General features: G+C 43.0%; 1 long non-coding RNA gene across 1 annotated transcript; it reads left to right on the top strand.

The window, feature by feature from the left end:
- The first annotated feature begins 3,095 nt into the window (after window positions 1-3,095).
- Window positions 3,096-12,762, top strand: LOC311520318. The gene is made up of 3 exons (XR_014711554.1): window positions 3,096-3,314; window positions 7,834-8,001; window positions 11,932-12,762. It is a non-coding gene; the product is annotated as an uncharacterized lncRNA (long non-coding RNA).
- The last annotated feature ends 5,015 nt before the right edge of the window (window positions 12,763-17,777 follow it).

The following is a 17,777-nucleotide window of genomic DNA, read 5'->3' on the forward strand; positions in this document are numbered from 1 at the left end:
GTCACTACTTACCTACACTGGCAGGTAGCAGTCATCTGGGAGGCAAATCAGTTTATCCCAGGAGGGGGCTCTTAGCTTGAACATCTTGGTAAGCTCAACTGTCCTAGTGTCACATCAGGAGAGAGCCAGGATCAAAACAACTTAGAGCTTTTAGGTCCAAACCAACATCTTAAACTACACCCAGGAATCAACTGGCAGCCAGTACAGCCTATTGCGTGTTGGTGCTCCCTGTGTACAAAATTACTTAGCAATCAGGCTGCTGCATTCTAAGAATAAAGTGTGGAGGTAGCTGCAAGGACACGTGAGTTGTCTGGGGAAGGTTCTTGGTGAAGCCGAGCGACAAAGTGGTTTTAGAGATGCTGTTCTTTTCTTTACTCTAGTAAAGTTCCTTGTTAAGTGTTAGAAGAAAGTGACTCACTTTTGGTAATTCCTTATCATTGTCACATGACAGTAACCCCATGTAGAGTATATTGCCAAATATTTCATCTCACGGTAACTAAGGTGTGTGTAATTGTGGTAAGGTCTGCATCCAAAAGAAAAGACTATATGATTAGGAGGTTACCTCTAGCTCATGGTCATCCGTAGTGTATGATATATATTGAGTAACGTTAGGGTTTACATAAAGGAAAGGGGGGCATGGATCAACATTCATGTCGCACTCCCTGTAAGTACGCGGCCCGGGGAAACTAATGATCCAACCAGTGGACCAAATTCGGTGTTGAATCCTGGTCATGTGCCACCTGAGGCATGTTGTGCATATGCTAAGAAGAAAGAAAGGAAACAGGAGCAGGAAAGAATTAATATGTGTTAATAAGCAGGTTCCCTGTTGCTATTTCCCTATTCAGCATATGCATGGTTTGAGGGCATTGCGGCCCCCCACCCCCAGCTGCAGGGTATGTGTTGAGAAGTGGTCTGCATGTTTGTGGCAGGATTGGGGGAGGCGGAAGGGACAACACAGAGAGGAAAGGAGAACTTCTGATTTGCTGCAGCCTGTGTTGTGACAAACAGGGTGACATATTGCTGCCTCACCACATGGTCCCAGTTCATTGTGCAGCAGCTCATGCTCCATATCACTGCAAAAAAACCCAAAACCAGTCCCCTCCACCCCCACTGTATGTACACCTCAACTAAGCAACCATGCATTGGATATTGTATATTCTTCCAAGCCTCTCACTTTTCTGGTGTATGTTATCCTTACCTGCCTGTCAAGTCCATCATTTAGGCCCCTATCCTGCAACCACTTACAGTTATGCTTACCCTTCCCCATGGGAGTGGTAAAATTGACTTCACTGGAACTAGTCATGTGCTGAAAGTTAAGCATATATATCAGCATCTGTGACTGCAAACATCCTCAATCTACATCTGTCTTTTACAGGTTTTCTGTAAAGAACCCAAATTAGCAAGTTTATGTGGTGGTGGTGGGCAGGAGGAGGCTACTAAATAAATAATAATAATATATCTCTCACAGATGGGGAACAGCCACATATGGATGAGCATAATCCATTCATTAGTTTATGAACACAAAGTCCCACTAGAGAGTATCATAAATCCATGTGATGTTCCTGAGTGCTGGATTTTGCATTTGGATTTGTGAATTAGCTGAAAGTTGTGTAAAATGAAAATCACATGTATTCAGAAACAGCACCATAGCAGTGGAAGCTGGTAACATCTGAAAGTGGGTAGGCAAAACTGACACATAGAGACATGCTCAGAGCCAATTTACAGCAAAGGGTAAAGATCATACTATATCTGACTTCTCCCTGGTGACTATCCATCCAAAGATTCTCTTGTGTGCTGATTATACTAGCAAGCGTATGGAATATATTACAATCACCAATAGGCTTTTGCCACGCTAATTTCAGAAAGAAGCATATGAATAACATGGGGTGTAGGCTTTAACCTTCTACTTGTGATAAAAATGAGCTCCATTTTCATTGTTATCAAGCAAAGATGCAAGTCTTAACTAGCCCACTTGTTGGAAGAGAGCGGTACCATGAGGGAACCACAGTTTTGTGCAAAAAGTGATGCAAGCCTTTCTAATGCTTCCACTTTTAGATACTGGATCTGAGATAAGAGTTCAGTCCTAAAGGCCAGATATTCAAAAGCTGGGCATAATAGGTGAGTCATACAAAATGCAGATGTTGCAACTCCTGCACTTGTGTGCAAAAGCTAGGCCACTGAACATGCATCTAACTCCTGCACTGTTTACCAGAAGCTGGGAATGGGCGACAGGGGATGGATCATTTGCTGATTACCTGTTCTGTTCATTCCCGCTGAAGCACCTGGCATTGGTTACTGTCAGAAGCCAGGATACTGGGCTAGATGGACCTTTGGTCTGACCCAGTATGGCCATTCTTATGTTCAGTGATATCAGCCATTTCACATGCACAAATGGAGGGATTTGCCTGCCAAATTGCTGTATGTGACTTTTGCTCAGGGCTTCACAAATTTAGCTTATATTTTTAAACATAAAAATAATTTTAAATTTATTCCTGGTTATCATGGGTTGATACTTTATTATGCATATGACATAATTAAATTTCCCTTTCAGTTGCTCTCTAATATTTATCATTATTTAAATTCAGGAAATTGATACTTGTGTTAGGCAAATATATTGAAGGGTCAGAAAACTGCACTCGTCAGGCACAAAAGTGAGGTGTACATGGAGCATTGGACTCTAGCAACAGGGACATTGGAAAACTTCAGTTTTCCATCAGTAGCACCTTTAAAGATTATTAAGTATTTAGTGAGCGAATATGACTAAATAGTTGTAGTGAAGCTTGGACCAAAAGGAATGCTGGAAATGATTATTAGTACATCCCAGGTGATGGTCTTACTGTGTAAGCAAATGAAAATCAAATGACTTGAGCCACAGCTGCAAGGATCCTCATAAACCATCTTTAGAACAGGTTGACACTACAAATCCTTTATCTGGTTAATTTGCTATTCGACTTTTTGGAAGCCTATATGAAATGTGTTGATGGTCTAAATACTACCACCACTTCCAGCACTGCTTGGCAGTCTGCTTTCTCAGCACACATGCTAAGGACTGAATAGCTATAGAACTGAATATGGGCTGCCTGATCTCAAGAACAGGTAAATAGATATTGGTGGTGGTCTCTCTTCCCCTCAGCCAATCTAAAGGAATCCAGAGTGGTGGAGATGAGTGATGCAAAACATCCAGTATGGCAATCCAGCTAATCCCAGATAATACAATGGGACACCGTGGAGAGTTCTCTTTTCTTTTTGAAGAGCTGGGTACCCCAAGAGGGGGGACTGAATCTTGGAAAGCAATGCAGTTCCAGCAGTATTTGGTAAGCTCTTGCTGCTCTTTCTAAATCTAGGCTAGATTGTGAATCTAATGCGGGGCCAGCAAAGAGATGGTTTATGAGTTGTCTTGGCAGAATCCAATTTTTTTTTAATCATTTGAAACGTTCACAGTTGTGGGAAATTATGGGGGAGGAGTCAGACAACAATTATTTAATGACAATAGATGCTGAGATTCAAAAAGTTCAAGCTTTATAACTGTTAAAATATACAGAGTAAATATCCTTAAATCAAACACTAAGTTCTCAAGCAGCATTTTTCTTACTGTGCCTCTTGTAACTTTCCATGATCATCCATGGAAATATTTTTTCGTTGGTTCGTCTGTGTACAGTGAAATCAGCATTTACTGACATTTGCTGATGAAAAGCTAATCCTTCAAGCCTACATATGTGGTTCAGTACAGTTTCAGAACAGAGTGGAAGGCAACATGTGAAGACCCCGCACTGAGGGTTTTCATCCCTACACATCAGTGGTAGGCAATCTGTGGCCCATGGGCCGCATGCGGCCCATCAGGGTAAGCTGATTGCGGGTCATGAGACATTTTGTGGACACTGACTATGTGCAGGCACACCCCCCGCGGCCGCGGTTCACTGTTCCCAGACAATAGGAGCTGCAGGAAGTGGCGGCCAGCATGTCCCTGCAGCCTGCCGCTTCCCGCAGCACCCATTGGCTGGGAACGGCGAACCGCAGCCACTGGGAGCTGCGGCGGGCCATGCCTGTGGATGGTCAACGTCCGCAAAATGTCTCCCGGCCCGCAATCAGCTTACCCTGATGGGCTGCATGAGGCCCACAGGCTGCAGGTTGCCCACCACTGTTCTTACAATGATTCAAACAATATTAAATAATAACAACAGTGCACTGAAAACAAGGTTTAGTCCTAAAAGCAAGTTTCCTAGATGCGTAAATTCCAAGGACAGAAAGGACCATTGTGATCATCTAGCCTGACCTCCTGTGTAACACAGGCCATAGAACTTCCCCAAAATAACACATAGACTAATGGTGGAACAATTATCATCACAATATTTTAGTCTTATATATTGCTTTGAAAATAAAAGCTGAATAATTTATTGGCCAATACTTGATAAAAAGAGAATGTAATTATTACCCAGGTGTAATTATTGCACAGTACAGGTCAGCTGATCATCAGAATTTGACTGGTGTATGTTTCAGTTTACACTGGCATGAAAACTGCCATTCAGGGCTCAGACTGGGAGGGAAGCAAGGTAAACATTATTTCCTGTTAAACTAGTCATCACTTTAATAAATATTGTGAGAAGGCAGGAAGGAAGTGGAGTTCTCATTTATAAATTCAGCCCCTGTTCCAGGCTCACTCCATTTTACAGCCACGAGGATTTAATAATAGTGATATTTTGCACTTAGCAAATTTCATTTGTGGATCTCAAAGCACTTTTCAATGATGTACTGATCATCACAATATCCTCATATAGTGCTGGTAACTATTATTATACCCATTTCACAGGTGGGTAAAGTGAGGCATGGTGAAGTTAAGGATCACAGAGTAAGCCTGTTAACACTTGTGAGCAGTTACTTGTGTGAATAACTTCTTGAAATCAGGTGGACTAGAATAGATCACAAGTGGAGGGAGAGCTCACCAGTTTTGTTGGGCGTTGTCATGGATCTCAATGTCACGTGATGATTATAATTGACTTTAATAGGACTACTCATGCAGGTAACTACTCACCTGCAGGAGAAGAGATTTGCCCAAGGTCACGCAGTAAACTAGAAGCAAAAGCAGAAATCGAACACAGAAGCTTTGACTATCATCTCCAACCACCAACCCATATTTTCTTTATCTGTGGTAACATAGCTTTAATCAAATGTAGTAAAAACCAATCTCCAAATACTCTAATCACTAGACATACTCTCTTTGCAAATGAGAGGTATATACAAGAGAGTGAAGGACAAGTCCAGGGTAAGAAAGGAGCCAGACAAAGTCATTTTAGCATGTGGACACTACCACCAGAATCATTAACTGCACAATGTTTGGTCATGGAGTTTGGACATCAAGTTGTTTGCAGAGGCAAAAAGAGGACAAAGCAGGCCCCCTGCATGAAGTTGGTATGATAGCCAGCCCAAGCCAATTGAAACATGGTGCAAAACTTGAATAGTTCACATCAAGATCTTCAGTGTTCTGCATTAAAAAATTGTGTTGACCTGTGAACCTCGATTGAACTTTTATGAGTGTTTACTTCAGTGTAATCAAGTGACTGGAATAAAAATATCTGTCACAGGATCATTGCAACAAAAGCTTGATAGATGCTCTCAAGAGTTGTTGGGAAGGGATTCTTTATAATTTACATGCTTCATTTGAAATATAGATTCTGAAGTACTAGTACATACATCTGTTCCCCTGACTTTTTAACCATGGAGTGCTAGTTTATTGCTGAGCTTAAGGATAAAAGAAGCAAGAAATGAAAGTTTCAAAAAAAGTTTCCTTTGCACTAAGTACATTCAGATGTCTTCCTCCATGCGTCCCACACAATGCTTTACATCCAGCTTATTTTACCTTTTGTTTACTAGGTTATTTCATTAAGAAACGAGTTAATCTTGAAAGGTGGTGAAGATGGGGTTGGGAAAAAAGTTGTTTACAAATATTTTCATTAAAAGTGATTAAAAATACACTTTTCATAAAAAGTTATTACAATTTTTTTTAAAAGTTGATGCTGCATCATTAAACTGATGTAAGAACAGGTTTATGGGAAACTGTCTCTCTTTGTAGTGAAAACCATGGTCATTTCACTTTTGGTTGTGTCAGCCCTGTCTGACCTGAGGTTTTAAATGATGAGATGGGGGCCAGGGGATGGGAGGTCCTATGTAAATCCCCACTCAAAAATTATTCACATTATACATACCAAACATCCACACCTAAGTAGCACTGTACTGTCAGCTGTCATTTGGAAGGACCTGAGGAATGAGCTAACCTTGAATGACTTTTATGGCCCAAGTACTTTTATGATCCCTGGGTTTCCTAGCCAAATGGAAAATCTGCAAGCAGCAGGGGAGCATGGCGTTTGGTTTCTTTTTCTGATACCTTGAATGTCTCAAAAAAAGCCTTATAAGATGCCCAGAAAGCATGCTGATGGGCATAAAATAAATGCCTACAATAACAACAGTAAGTATAACATAGGTTACCGTTAAAGCAGTGTTGCTTTGCATGCAGCCTACATGATTGCTTAGCATTTAGATAGCATCCTCCATTCTTTACAAATATTAAGTCTCCCAGTACCCCTGTGAGTTAGGCAGAGGAACTACTTGTAAGCTGGTGGAGTGGGCCATCTGGCCCAGGCAGAGACCAAGTCTCACACCAAGCACATTTTGTACTCTACAGTTTATTCTTGAGATTTGGAACAGCACACAGGTTACAATGAAAGGATTTTGCACAAACAAAAGGCACAACTCAGGCTACAAAATAACTAACTTCCCTCACCCTCCCTACCAAAATAAACCCCAATCCCTCCTCATAACCAATCTCTTTTTCCTTCTGATTCCCAGAAAGTTGCTCCTCTATAGTTTCCTAGCTGTCCTGAATATCTGGCTGGGCCTTCAGTGTCCAGTCTTGCTTTGTTACTTCATTGTTTACACCTGTGGTAGATCTAACAGGGAGTTAACTCCCTGCCGGTTGGAGTTCAGGTGGGAACTCTGCATCCTGTCACTTTAACACTATACAGAATCCAACTCAGAAAGGGGTGAACTGAAACACAGAGTGGATAAATAATTTGTCTAACGTCACACAGCAAGTTAGTGGCCAACTTGGGACTAGAATCAAGAATTTTGCTAGTACATCTAGTAAGCACTAGACACAAAACCGCACCCACCCTGGAAACCCTAAACAACTGGGTTGTCTATTCATAATCCAGTATTGGCCCACCTACTCCTTCCCATGACTCGTCCTATACCTTTCCAGCCTAGTCTCCTCACTAGGCCTCCCATTCTTAATGGTGCACTTACTCCTAGATCTAGTATCCCTGAATACCATCAACTCTTGAAAGCACTCAAACGCTCATCTCTGCCCTCCTTTGTTGAGCCTGCTCTTATCTCCCAGCAGGCCTGGTTTAGTCACATGGCTAACCTTAATTCCCTTCATCTGGGGAGGCAAGCTATGCTTATCAGAGGTATGGCTGAGCCTTAAACCTCATTAAAAGGCCAGTTTGCCATGTGACACCCACTCTACATTATTGTGCATTTTTTTCCATTTGTGTAGCAAAGAAGTGTGGTTTCCTTCAGAGATTGACAGTGAGGTAGGGCCAGACACCCCCTGGTGGGTGGAATAAGGAAAGTCACGCCCACTATGCTGGAAGCAGAGGAGCGGGACAGTAACAGTAAGTATAAAAGGCAGACCCTGAAGCTCAGTTGGGCTGAAGTAGGTGACCAGATGTCCTGATTTTATAGGGACAGTCCGGATATTTGGGGTTTTGTCTTATATAGGCGTCTATTACTCCCCAACTCCTGTCCTGATTATTCACACTTGCTATCTGGTCACCCTAGGCTGAAGCCACTGAGGGAGACAGATGCTTCCACCCTGCTGAGGCTGTCTGCTGTCCTGAGGACTTGTCTGAACTGCCTGAGCTACCAGACACACCCGATGCAGAGGAGCAGCTGGGATTACAGCTTGCAGTGTACACAGGGGAGATAAAGGACAGCCCTGAGATCCAGGTACACCCTGAGGAGAGGGTAGGAAGTGGCCCAGAGTCAGTTGACCATGGTCTGGCTGGGTTGCTGCCTGAGTCTGGTTCAGTCAGTGTGTTGCGGCTGGATCCCTAGTGACCCAGTGGCAGACCACTCTGCCACTGTTAGGGCCCTAGGCTGGGATGCGGTGGAGTTAGGTGTTACCCCCCACCCCCAGGGTTGTCAGGTGTCTGGTTTTTGACCAGAATGCCCAGTTGAAAAGGGACCCTGGTGGCTCCGGTCAGCACTGCCGACTGGACCGTTCCAAGGCCGGTTGGTGGTGCTGCGGACCTAAGGCAGGCTAGTTCCTACCTGTCCTGGCTCCGCGCTGTGCCCTGGAAGCAGCCAGCAGGTCTGGCTCCTAGGCGGGGGAACCAGGGGGCTCAACGCACTGTCCCCGCCCTGAGCACTGGCTCTGCACTCCCATTGGCCGGGAATCACGGCTAATGGGAGCTGTGGGGGCGGTGCCTGCTGGTGAGAGCAGTGAGGAGAGCCTCCTGCCACCCCCCCACACCTAGGAGCCAGACCTGCTGGCTACTTCTGGGGCACAGCACAGAGCCAGGATATGCAGGGACGAGCCTGCTTGAGCCCTGTTGCGCTACTGACCAGGAGCTGCCTGAGGTAAGCCTGTGCCCAACCCCCGCCCCAGTCCTGAGCCCCCTCCTGCACCCCAAACCCCTCATCTCCAGCCTCAACGCAGAGCCTGCACCCCCAGTCCAGAGCCCATACACCCTCCCACACCCCAGCCACCTGCCTTAACCCACTGTCCCCTCCTGCATGCAGAATCCCTAGGCCCCACCCCAAGCATGGAGCCCCATCCTGCACCCTGAACCCCCTCATCCCTGGCCCCACCCCAGAGCCTGCACCCCCAGTTGGAGCCCACACCCATTCTTGCACCCCAATCCCCTGTCCCAGCCCGAAGCCCTCTCTTGCACTGTAAACCACACATTTCTGGCCCCACCCTGGAGCCTACACCCCCAGTTAGAGCCCTCACCCCCTCCTCCACCCCAAGTCCCTGTCCCAGCCTAGTGAAAGTGAGTGAGGGTGGGGGAATGTAGTGAGCGAGAGCATGGCCTCATAAAGGGGGCGGGGCTAGGGTGTGTGAGTAGAAAGTTGGCAACCCTAAACCCCGCCCCACTCCTGGTGTGGCAGCCTTCCCACCATTCGCCAGGAGGCCTGTGGGAGTCTACAGTCTGCTGAGCGAGCCCCCTAGACTGTTTGGTGTCCCACACTGCCTGAGCCCCTAAGCTTTAGACCATTTGGTACCCCGCCCTCCCTGAGGGCTTGGGCCCTTGAACCACGCACTGCTCTACCCCGCTGGAGGTATCGAGCCCTGAGACTGCTAACTTCCCCCTTGTCTTAGACTGTTGTTCCAGGGGCATGATAGCAAAGAGGCGTGGCCTTCCTCAGTGATAGACAGCAAGAGAGGGCCACACATGCCTACAATTTGGTAATATGGCTCAGGTTTAATCACACAAGTCTCTCTCATGTAATAGCGCTAAAATGATTATATGAGATCATATAACTTTTCTTCATAATCAAAATAGGAGGGTAAGATTTTAATCCCAGTCGTGTGGTTGGCATCAATGTGCATCACAAACAACACAACCCTCTTCTTTCAAGCACTGCAAATGTTTGTATTAATGCTATGGTCCCCTTTGTCAGTGCTAGAGTGAATATCAGATCTGTGTATCTGTAAAGACAGCAGGTTCCCTTTGTAGGCAAAGCCAGTACAGCTATCTTAAATTCACAGAGTGGAGAGATGGGTTTTTTGAGCCAAAGGTTGTTAGATTATTAAGATTGTTTGCATAGCACCTAGGAGTCCAAGTCACTATGGCCCCGTTGTGCCAGGCACTATACAACCACAGAACAAAAAGATGCTCCCTGCACCAATGCATTTACAATCTAAATTTTGCAATGCTGCACTCAACATAGCTGATCTCAGTATCTATATGATGCAGTCATATTCAGGGATAATTACTGTGCACCTGAGATTAGAATCTAGCCTTAATCACACAGCAGAAATGTAATCTGTGTCATGTATTGCTGCTTTCGGTGGGATTTGCTGGGCCTATAGGTAGAACTCCAATTAACAATAATTCACAATACAGTAATGTTGAATTAACAATGAGATTTGAAAGTGTAGCTCCTGGGGCCTTATGATTAAGGTTACCATTTATGTAAAGAGTTATGCTGCTATTCTCACCCATCCTATAAAACCATGTCACAGCTTTGAAAAGCACTACCAAAACGGTGAATGTGCCCTAATTAAGCAACATTGGAAGTACAATATTCAGTGATCTAAAAGATTAATAATTTGTGAATTGCAAACTAATTCATCCTTTTTTGCAAAAAATGAACACTGAAAAACTATTTTTCAAAAGGAGACATAGCTTCATTATATGTAGTTTCCCCAATGATTTTATTCACAGCATTGTCTTCTCTGTATTCATTTGCTATTTATAGGCTAATAATAACTGCTACTGAATAGTGAATCTGTTATAATTAAATGGAGATAGAATAGTATCATCCTAGTCAGAATAGACAACTGAGTATTGGTAATTTGGGCCTGTTTGTGCATCCATTCAAGTCAATGCTAATTTTGCCAATGATTTCAGTGGAAGCAGGATTGGGCTTTTGAGGTAAAAGCATATTTTAAAATCGTACCATAGGTTTAGAGACAATGGATGCTGGGGAATATTTACACTGTCAATAGCACATGTCAGTGAGCTCTGCAGCTCGGGACAAGCACAACCCAATGAGTGAAGAGATATGCTGAAGTTCTTCTTAGTGTTAGAAACAGGAAAATGTACTATTGGAAGTGTATTTAAGACCATTTTTCAAGAATCTATACATTAAGAAACTTAATTTGCTAGGTTTATTGAGCCAAATCCTGCTCCCTTTGAAGTCAATGGGATCTTAGCCATTTACTTCCAGGAGTACTGGACTGGGCCAATTGTAAGCAACACAGTACATGTTTAGTACTTATGAATGACTGGCTTAGCCATTCCCATGAGTTTGATGTAATCCAAAGGGAATGCTGTCTAAAATAGCAGTATATAAATTTCTTATAAGAAGCCGGTTCCTCTGAGAGGAAGGATGTTCTTGTAGGTAAAGATCTAGACCAGCACTCAGGAGATCAGCATCCCATTCCTGTGATATCCTGGGCTTTCCATTGACTTTAGTGGGTTTTGGGTCAGGCCCTTAATCATTCTGAGCCTCTTTTTCACCTGTAAAGTGGGGATAATAATACTTCCTTTCCCCAACCCTTTATCTGATTTGTTGATTTAGGCCCTGGTTCAGCAAAGCATGTAAACATGTACTTAACTTGAAGCTCCTACTAAAGTTCAATTTACTTTAATGGGACATAAGCATGTGCTTAACTGCTTAGCTCAATTGCAGCCTTAAGCTGTAAGCTCTTTATGGCAGGGAGCATCTCTCACAATGTGAGTGTACTGTGCCTCGCACAATAGGTCCCCACAAATGTTTGCCTGACAAGAAGCAGAAAACAAATCCCTGCTGGCAGTCTGCAAGAGACTGAGATTTGGGTAATGAGTTCCTATGCTCACTTTGATAGCCTGAAGACAGCTCATGGAGGAAGATTAACCACAGGAGACATGGAGATGAGAAACAAATTAGAGGAAGAAGCAGAGAGTTGAATGGAGTTGAGCTGGAGCTTGTTGAATGAGACTAACCCATAGTTAAAAAATCAGAAATGCTACAAGTCTGGCTTTCACCCAACTGTGATTGAAAATTTGAGGTAAACAGAAAACACAAGCAACAGCCCTCAAAAACTAATTCCCGGGTCTGGGAGATATTTTGCCCACTTGCTACTGTATTCTTTACTTTTTAGGGAGTCAATAATAAAGTACCATCAGAAATAAAATTATTATCATTATTATTATTATTCTATTACAGTAGTGCCTACAAGCCACAGTCATAGACCAGGACCCCCTTGTGCTAGGTGTTGTACAAACCCAGAACAAAAAGCCCCAAAGAGCTTCCACTCCAAGAATAGGACAAGAGACAACAGTAAAAATGAAGTAAAACCAGAAGAAGAAAATGGAAAAGGTGATGCACTGGACACAACAGCTGAAGTAAAATGCTACTTTGAGTTAGGTCTGTGCAACTCCATGGACTTCACCAGCAGTGCACTGGAGTAGCTGAGAGCAAAGTGTGGTCCGTTTGTGTGGAAAGTAGGTGAGCACAAGTACTGTATGGGATATTTCTGTTGCTTTGGTTCTCTGTGAACTTATTTCAGGGCATACTACCCTTCTTCAGGTAGTATCTGATCCAGCAAACCCTCCCGACTAGGGATGTAAATACCATTTAAAAAGTTAACCGTTTAAATGATAAAAAATATTTTGTTTAAACGGTTAACTGATTAAAGGGCTGGCGGGACTGTGGCCAATCCAGCTGGGGCTGCTCCGGCCGGTACGGCTCTGGCCACTGGTGGGATCAGTGGGCTGGCCAACTGGCGAGCGTGGGGCCGCTGGGGTCAGCAGGTCGGCCGGCTGGCCAGCCCAGGAGTTAACAGTTAAGGTGGATTAACCAGTAAGACTAATACTTACCAGTTAACCATTTAACATTTTACATCCCTACTCCCTACACAGATCTCACTTGCAGGGCAATGGGAGTTCTGCACACAAAGGGCTTGTAGGATCTGGGCCATAATAATATCCATACAATGGGGCTAATTCAAGGTTTGGGCTTTAAGACCAAAATTAACAAAATAAAGCTATACCGTATGTTTTTAAACATGGCATTTTTTTTACCAAAGCTAAAATATTCTCGGTTTTAGAGCAAGCACTGGATAAAACTGCCTTGGTCTGATCCGCGCGGATTAAATTAGAAAAAATGTAACACCAGTTTGGCTAAAACTTCCAGCATGTCTTTGTGGAATGTGCTTGAGCTGCAGTACAGCTGTGAGACTGGCTTGTACTCTCTGCTCTCCTCAGTTTGTTGCAAAGTGGAATTGTTTGCATCTGTGTCAAGAGCTCTTGCTTAGCTCTTGTCAGACTTTCAGCAATGTGGATGTTGTTCCATATTTCACCCAGTGCCCACTAGGTGACGCCTGTGATTTCAACAGGATCTTATTCTCATTAAACTTGAAGATTTCAGAGGTTCATTCTTAATTTCTAAGTTTATATGTATGTGTACACATATGGATAAATGTGTAGTTGAAAGAGTGACTGAAATATTGCTATAACCAACTGTATCTATAATGTTGATAAGAATAAAGCAAAATCTCCTGTACTTGCATGCTCTATCTTATATAACTATATGAATGCCAGTTTGTTGAGCTATATAAATAATTATCTCTGTTTCTTCTGCATAAGAAAACATTTTGACACAACAAATACAAATGCATTTGGATGTGATTGTTGACACACATAATTCTAAGATCAGTACCATGACCTCAGGGGAAAGTTAGGTAGGATGAGGAGCATTAAACAGAACAAATATTATTGAAAAGCAGCTACATTACTAATAACCCAAGTTTTAATGGTTACATGTCTTACATATGCACCCCTCAATAATTGGACAAGTGAAGTTTTCTTTCAGTAGAACCTTCTAGCTGACGATCTGCCCCATGGTATGTACAAACCAGAGCTTAGAAGATGTCCCAGGTATAGAATAACAACAGACACTTCATTTCTCTTATCCACTTTTATTTAGATGGCATATTTGGGTATATAAAATTAGGGCATGTTTTTATTTTAGAAGTACACAGTACTAGGCAAGACTAATGGTAAATAAAGACCATAAATCTCAGTTACATAGCCATTTGTGCCAAGATACATAAAGTTCATTTATTTAAATTATCGTCATTGTTTTGTAAAAGGCAAGTAAATTTCCTCTGTATACAGCAGGTGTTCCTGCTTTATTTGGTTGCTTAAATATTTAAAGCCACACTTCCAATGTTGGTCAGGTGAAAGTTAAATATGATGCGTATCCCGATGACAAATTATTATTAGTTTTAATTAATCAAAAACTGAAGCTGCAAACCCCATTCAGTTGAAAAACAAAATGTGTGCTGGTTGCAATGCATTGCTGCAATAGCAAATCAGGCACCATTTACTACTGTGAACACACACAGAGCTCAGCTCAGTGCTGGGCTTATCCTCTCTGTTCTATTATTTCAAATAATGTATTGAAATTTACAATGACCCTTGGCCTGGAGTCCTGTGGTAAAATGGTCAATTGCAGTATACTGCCTCATAAGGGAGGAGCAGATAGGTATACAAGGTGGGGTTTAGATTTAGAAAGCATTAAGGATTTTGGCTGGAATCCATGATCCTAAACAGCTGGAAAGTTTGGCCAATCATCTAGATGATATCTTTTTAAAGATCATCTGTACAATTAAGAAAATGAAACCCTCTTTTGCCCCTTCTGGTTTATTAAGAAGGCCTGAAAGGGTTTTTTAAATTAAATTTCTGCTTGCAGTTTTACACTGGAAATATTTGGATTGTCAAGTCTGGCCTTCTTTGGTTTTACTAGAGATCTTTCTTGGATAATTTAAAGATGCGGATAGAGAGCTTTCCCAACCGTTTATTGAAGGGGTGGGTATATTCATTCTTTAACAAAAACATCTTTTCTCCCAGGAGTATGTAAACCACACAAAATCCAAAGACTTTTAACTAGTCTCAATTAATCAGGTTTTCACCTTCTTTATTATCTGTGATACCATGATCCAACTAGTTCTCCAGTTGTTCATAGAATCTTCTAAAGCATGCAAAACCTGACCTCTTTAAAAGACAAAAGTACTCAGGCCTTCTTTGTGTGTCAGCAAAAAGCGAAGATCGGTACAATGCCAACTGTTCCAGTTCACCTTTAAGTAATGTATCCAAGATGCTCAGGTCACCACATCTCTCCATGTATTATGAGAACCTTAAATTAGTCATGACCCCACTATTAGTACTCTGGAGAAGATCCTACATACAAGCCTCCTCTGTTCTGTTTAAAGTGCAACCAGCAATGCCCTTGGCACATTTCTGTCCCTGTCTCAGACCCTGCAGACAGTCCTCTCTGGGATCAGGGATCTGTGATGGGGCAGGAAGGATCATGCAGGAGCAGGCCCAGACCTGAATCCCTGACTCTGCAGAGGATTTTCTGTAGGATCTGAGATAGGAATGGCAATGGGCCGTGCAGACTCCTGACCCCTCTCCGCACAGACTGCCCTTGTGAATGCCAAAGGCAAACTAATGGTTAACATTAGAAAATGTATTAGCAAGCACTTTTTAACATGGTGCATTTCCCCATGCTAGACAAGGCCTCTAAGCAAGTTTACTACTACTTCTCTATCTCAAAATTGTATTAATATACATTGTGCAGGTAATGATATATTTCCCCCTCTGTCCTGTGCTGTACCTGTTCTATGGATAAATAGAGCTTCAGTTTCTAAGGCTCTAAAGCTGGCACTAAAATTCAGTCCAATTAAGAACATGCTTATTTTAAAAGCCAAGTTCAGAGCCACAGCAACACAGGAAACAAGATGGATTTTCTTGCTGTGCTTGTGCTTCCTATATATGGCCTATACAGGAAGCAAGTGTATGGCCTATAGGGAGCAAGTGACAATATGTAGACACCATCTTCCTGCTGCAGTGCTATGATGAATTTGAAGGGTTTGTGGCGTGGGGACTATAGCAGGGAAGCAACAGCTGAGTATGAGCCCTCTATTGAGTTGTTAGCTTGTCTTTCCCATTCAAAAGTAAGAGCATGCATGGGTCACAAACTCAGTTCATCGAGCATGCACAGGAAAATAAAATGTGTACTGGCCAGAGCTGGTGTGTAAATAATAGTCAAGGTTTTATTGGGCTTTGGCATGAATCAGGAGTAACACCACTGAAGTCAATGGACTTTCATGGTGTGAATCCAGTGTGAGCTGAGAATTAGGACCCACATGAAATGGTGATGAATTCTCCTGTGTGATGAACGGTTAGGGAGAAAATGTCCTGTGACCATGGCATGGAAGTTACCTCTTCCTTGTCTCATTCCAGCTCTGAGATTTTTTCCACATTTTTTGCTGTTGCTCTTGAGAGCTTGGCTTCCATAAAAAACATGCTCTTCCTCTTAGCTCAACCTGTTCATAACTCATAAGCCTTCTAAATCCCAAATTCATTTCACCACTTGGTGTGCTTGAGAGGCTATATTGGAAACACTGATTGTGTGTCCATTATTATGGACATTTTACATCCCCTCTTTTAGATAATGCCCATAAAATCTCATCCGCAAGAACTTTGATGTTGCATTCTGTTTCCAATTTCAGGACAATAACTTTCTAGCTTATCACCAAACTGAAAAAGAAAATTAAGAACCAGATTTGCCAGCCTTGCTCATGCTGAGTAGTACTTTCTTACAGGAGTCATCCTATTGAAATCAGTGGGAGTAATTGTATGGGTATGTGCTATTCAACATGTGTTAGGATTACGGAATCTGGCCCTTGGTAAATAACACGAAGGATGACATTGGTTGCATATCATCTCCATTTTGATGTACAAAATCTCCAACTTTCAGCCACAAATTACTTAAAGATGTTTTCTAAAAGTTAATTTTGCTGGAAACCGGAGCTGTACCTTATTAGGATAGCTCAACGATGTTCAAAACTGATACTATTCCTGAGAAGGAGGTTAAGAAAATGATATTGGCACATCCTATTTTGTACAGTAACTGCTGCCCTGCCAGGACTTGACAGATCTCTTCCACTTCCAGGGTTGTAGTACAGTGTTTCTTCCTCCTTATGCACAAAGCAAACTGCAAGAATCTACCTGTGTTTCACAAAGAAAGATGTTCTGTGGTGTTTACACAGGTGGGTTAGGTGGGGAGGGGAGTGAGAAGAATGTAGACAGCTGTGCAAAATACAGACATGAGACTAGGGCAGCAATCCTGTTTTTAGGGCTGAACTATTCAGTATGCACATTTTTTAATGTAGGGAATTGAATGGAGCATTAGTGAAAGGTAAATATAATGCTGGAATGACGGCCTGGGAGACTGAAAGCCTCCGCACGTAGAGCAGGTACACTACAGACAGTGGCAGTTCAAACCTCCCCACTCCGGCTCCAGTCAACACGCTTTAGTTCTGACCTGGAGGGTGACAGGTTACTTCACTTTTCTTGACCAAGAGGCTGAGACTGCTGGTTATGAGGTGGGCTAAACAGCTGTTGGACAGTAATAATATTCTGGAGGAATTCAGATCAGTGACTTAGATAAGAAGGGTTCCCACCTCCTGTTAGGAACTAATACTTGTGGGAGAAGCTGCCTCTTTCTGGAACCCCTTTGCAGTGTATGTCCAAGTAGAGCAGCCATAGGTGACAAAAGAAGAACTGTCAAATTATGGATTAATCACATCCTGGATCCTGCAAATCCTGACCCCGGACACAGTAGGGAGAACTAAGTCACCCTGGCTGTAGTGTGAGTGGAGGCTACAAGCAAGGTTATGCACTATGGCCTTGATCCCACCAATCTTTGTTCAGTACACAGATGGGAGCACGTGGTTGCTGCACCCCAGCTCAAGCGTGATCAGAGGTTTCATGTAGGCACAAGTAAGATTCCTCAGCAGTCCTCAGCACAGAGCAGAAGTCAGTCTCAAGGCTTTGTTGGCCTACTGCTTTATTCATAACAGCACAGGCTAGACAGGGTTGTGGTTAGAGAACGGACATGTCCCAGGAGACATGGGTTGAATGGGATGTGCACTGTGGAAATGCAGCACTTAGCTACATGCTCCCCATTTAGGCCTTAATCCTGCTATTGGGTAGGGGGAGCTT

The sequence above is a fragment of the Lepidochelys olivacea genome (genome assembly GCF_965140295.1).
Source record: "Lepidochelys olivacea isolate rLepOli2 genome assembly, chromosome: 5".
NCBI lineage: Eukaryota > Metazoa > Chordata > Testudines > Cheloniidae > Lepidochelys > Lepidochelys olivacea.